Source organism: Puma concolor, chromosome B3 (genome assembly GCF_028749965.1).
Source record: "Puma concolor isolate L17-30 chromosome B3, mPumCon1.1.hap2, whole genome shotgun sequence".
NCBI lineage: Eukaryota > Metazoa > Chordata > Mammalia > Carnivora > Felidae > Puma > Puma concolor.
In genome coordinates, this window is record NC_141672.1 from 86,638,632 (window position 1) to 86,643,419 (window position 4,788).

General features: G+C 42.3%; 1 pseudogene; it reads right to left on the reverse strand.

Annotated features, from left to right (window-relative positions):
* Positions 1-2,214: 2,214 nt before the first annotated feature.
* LOC147580180 (small ribosomal subunit protein mS26 pseudogene) lies at positions 2,215-2,759 on the reverse strand (annotated as a pseudogene).
* Positions 2,760-4,788: the final 2,029 nt, after the last annotated feature.

The following is a 4,788-nucleotide window of genomic DNA, read 5'->3' on the forward strand; positions in this document are numbered from 1 at the left end:
GTCATTCTGCATGTGGAGGGCGCACCTGGTTCTGCCAGGAGGGAGCCCTGGCAGAACCTGTGCCTGGCCACAGAACCTACCTGGTGCCAGCCACCACAACCAGTGGGAGCAAGGAAAATCATCAGTATTTTATATAAAGAGAAGACTGCCTACTAGGGGCTTGGGTTCTAACATTCCCATTCCTATACTCCACAAATGAGCGGAATGACTGAAAAACTCCCAGTTTCCTAGAGGTAGGGTAAGTCTTTCTAACCCAAGATGTTTAGTTGGGGACTTTCATTGTTTGGGACGATTGGAGTGTCCAGTTGCTCCCAGTAATAATATGCCAGGGTGGTCAGCTTCTAGATAATTAGTCTGAGCTGATTGTATGCCAGGCTATCTGGTTCATACAGTTTGTTTATTGAATCCAATCAAGTTTTTCAGCGGTTCCTCTGAATTTCTCCTGTATTGGATAAAAATTGTTTTGGGAGTGTGTCTAAGGCTAGCTCTTGCTGAGATAGGGGTGAAGATTTTCACCATCTTCTGATAGAACCTAGATTCCATTGCCTCTGCAATGTCTCTGCCCTGATGAGGGTGGAGAGCAGGCTCTCACCCCCTTTCCTTCTTTCCTCTGGAGGGCTTTTCTGAGTTAAGACTGATATGAAGCAGTGTAGCTAAGTATGACCCAAGTTTCTGCTATAAACATACTGGATTAGCATCTTTTCTGTGGCAACAGCTGGCAGCAGTTAACCTCTCTGAGTTTCATTTTCCTCACATGTAAAACAATAGTAGTACTTTCTCACATATTAGTTTCTTTTTTTATGTTTATTTTTGAGAGAGAGAGACACACACAGAGCGTGAGTGGGGAAGGGGCAGAGAGAGGGAGATACAGAAACTGAAACAGGCTCCAGGCTCTTTCTCACAGTGTTAGTATTAACACTATCTAGCAATAGAAAGGAACTCGGAAGGACTGTACAAAGTGGAAGGTTTTTGAAATGCCAAAACGGGGCAGGAAAAAAATTATTAGTAAAGAATGCATTGTTTCAAGCAAGGTTGCCCTTCTGAAGGGAAGGGAAAGGATCTGTGGATTATCTCACTAGTGCTGAGTAGGTAATTCCATGTCGACCAGTTAAAGGTTACATTCCAGAAAAGCTAAAACTGAAATTAGGTTAGGTATTAAGTTTTGGTTTGCTGACATGTAGCTTAGCACAAATGACTCCATTTTTGGTCTGTTGCTCCTTTTTTAACACCTATTAAGGATATTTTGAGAACACTTGGAAATCTGAATATAAACCACATATTAGATACTATTCTCGTATCAGTGTTACATTTCTCAGGTGTGATAACAGTATTGTAGTTATATAGGAGAATGTCCTTATTAGAAAATACATGTCTGCAACTTGTTTTCAAATGGCTTTTTAAAAGTGTCTGTTTATACATGTACGTGTGTGAGAGAAACAAGAACATTACTGTAGGCTTTTTTTCAAAATAAAAAATTGGAAATAAAAAGAGTTTTGCTTGATGACTAAGTAACTAAAGGCAGTATAGTTCTGAGACTGATTTCATCCAGGTTGTAACGAAGTTTGATTAATCTGTTTTGTTCCATAAGGTAGATATATCTTCCTTCAACTTTTTAAAAAATAACTCTAGGACTAACATGGGGCTCAAACTCACAACCCCAAGATCAAGAATGGCATGCTCTACCAACTGAGCCAGACACACACCCCTTCTTTCAACTATTTTTTTTATGTTTATTTATTTTTGAAAGAGAGAGACAGAGTGTGAGCAGGGGAGAGGCAGAGAGAGAGAGAGGGAGACACATAATCTGAAGCAGGGTCCAGGCTCTGCCCTGGCAGCACAGAGCCCCAGGAGGTCCAAACCCACAAACCCAGAGAGAGAGAGAGATCAGGACCTGAACTGAAGTCGGAAGCTTACCCAACTGAGACACCCAGGCACCACTTCAACTATTTTTGATGCCAAATTTGATTTCTTCCTTCCCTAGACTATGGCAAATTCTTGCTTTTTTTTTTTTTTTTTTTTTTTTTTTTAAGACTAGGAACAAGACAGAGATAGAGAATGAGAATCCCAAGCAGGCTCTGCCCTGGCAGCGCAGAGCCAGGCAGAGATGGATCCCAACCATGGGATCATGACCCAAGCCAAATCAAGAGTTAGTAGTTCAACTAACTGAGCTACCCAGACATCCTGCAAATTCGTGCTCTCCTTTTCTTTTTTCTTTCTTTTTTTTTTTTTTTTTTTTTTTAAGAAACATCAACTGGTTAATTCCAGGCCCAACCTTTCTACCCCCATACACACATGGCCCCTGGATGGGCACTTCAGAGGCCTTGTGCTGTGCTGTGGCCTGACCTGGTACCAGTCCCTCTCTGGTGATGGCCCAGTTGTAGCTCTTCAGGGAGTCGAACACTTCTTCTACCCACGCCTCCAGATTCTCTCAGGTGATGAAATGTTTTGCCTCCTCCTGCAGCTGCCGCACCTTCCTGATCCTTTGGCTGCTCCCAGGCCTGCGCCTCTCGGCCCACGGGGCCTTCTCCTCCACTTGCCACTGCTCCTGCTCCCGCACCTCCGCCTCCTGCCGCAGTCCCCCTAACCATAGCTCGTGCAGTTGCTGGTTCTCCGCCCGGTTCCAAGCCGGCAGGTCACTGTAGTCAGCTGCATCCTGCAGCACCTTACCCTCTGCCAGTTTCCCTGCCCAGGCCTGGTGCACCTTCTTCCATACCTTGGACACGAACTCCAGCCTGAGGGCGCGCATCGACTGGTGGTACTGCCGGTAATGCTCGGTCTGCATGAAGAGCTCTACAGAACCCACCTCAGGCGGGGTCGCCACGCCCCCGACCTTGGACTTGGCCGGGCGGGGGCGGGGGGGGGGGAGGGATGGGGGGCAGTATCCTGGCAGGTCTTGCAGCCACGAACGGGCAGCAGCAGTAGAGCCCTCAAATTCTTGCTCTTAATGTTCCCCAATCCTTTAAAATTTTTCCAAAAAGGCAAGTTTTATCAAGTGTTCTTTTTTAAAAATCGGATCTAAGTCTGCATTATTTTTTAGTTTTTGTGTGGGTATACATTCGCATGGTCCTAAATTCATAAAGTACAAAAAGGAAAGGAAAAAGTTTCCCTTTTATTCTGTCCTCAGACACACAGTTTCCCTTCTTGGAGAAAACCAATGTTACCAGTTTCTTGTCCACCTTACCAAAGCTTTCCTGTGTACAAAAGCGAACACGTGTGCAAGTTGATATGAGTGTGTAAATATATATTTCTTCTCTCCCTTTTTTACACAGATAATAGCTCCTCAATACACACTGTCCTTCATTTTGTCTTTTTCACTTAACTAAATATCTTGATAGGTTCAGAGCAGTACATAAAGAACTTCCAACAGATATTTTTTTTCCTTTTAATTAAACAGTCCACAGGATGAATGTATCATACCACTATTGATAAACACGTAGGTTGCTTACCACCTACGGCAAACAATGACGAAATGTTGCACAATTGTAAGTTTATCTAGGACAGCTTCCTAGAAAGGGAGCTGTTGAGTCAAAGCCTAGTTACATTTGTAATTTTAATAGATACCACCAAACTGTCCTTTAAAATACTATATAGTTGTATTAATCCTACTAGCAATAAACACCTGGTTCCCTAAATTTACTAATCCAGTACATTCCAAACTTTTTGATGGTGTCTCAGGTTTTAATTTGCATTTTCGTAGTATGTGTGAGGTTGAGTTTCTTTATATATACTTTAGAGCAATTTTTATCTCCTTTTCTGTGTATTAGGTATTGATGAACTTTGCCCATTTTTTTGAGTTATTTCTCTTTCTCATTGACTTGCAAGACATTTTTAAGTATAAGAGAAAAGAAACTCTTTGTGATAGTGGTGTGCTAAATTTCCCCCTAGTTTGTGGTTTTATTTGACTTTATTTATGATGGGTTTTGCCATTTAGAATTTTAAAGGTATGTAGTCACATGTATTAATATTTTCTTTTATAGCTTTTGAGTTTGTGTTATACTTAGATTTTCACCACTATAAGATCTATGGTTTCTCTTAGACTTTTATGACTTAATACTTTATATCTTTGAGCCAACTGGAAATTTATCCTGACAAAAAGTATGAGATAAGGATACAAATTAATTTTTTTCCAGATGTCTATGGGGTTATTCCGGCACCATTTAATAAACAGGTTGTTTCCCCCACTGATTTGGAATGCCTTTTTTATCATATACTAGATTTCTCTATGTATTCCTATCTGAGTGTGGTAGGCAGAATAATAGCCACCACGACCACCACCCCTCCCACAACCAAGATGTCCACATCCTAAAACAGGTGAATGTTGCCTTAAATGGCCGTAGGGACTTTGCAGAGGTTTTGAAGGATCTTGACATGGGGAGACTATTCTGGATCAGCTGGGTAGGCCCAATGTCATCACAAGGATTTTCTGTAAGAGGAAAGCAGAATGTCAAGAGTCAAAGAAGGAGATGCGATCACGGAAGTAGAGATCAGAATGATTGGTGACTTTAGTGCACACACTGTCTGACAGTACTGCTGGTAAGGTGACTCAAAATGCAGATGCCCCATGTGGTCCCTGGGTGGCTCAGTCAGTTAAGCCTCTGACTTTGGCTCAGGTCATGATCTTATGGCTTTTGAGTTCAAACCCTGCATTGGACTCTGTGCTGACAGCTTAGTGCCTGGAGCTGCTTTGGGTGCTGTGCCTCCCTCTTTCTCTATCCCTCCCCTGCTAACGCTCTGTCTCTCAAAATTAAATGTTGAAAAAAAAAAAGAATGCAGATGCCTCTAGAACCT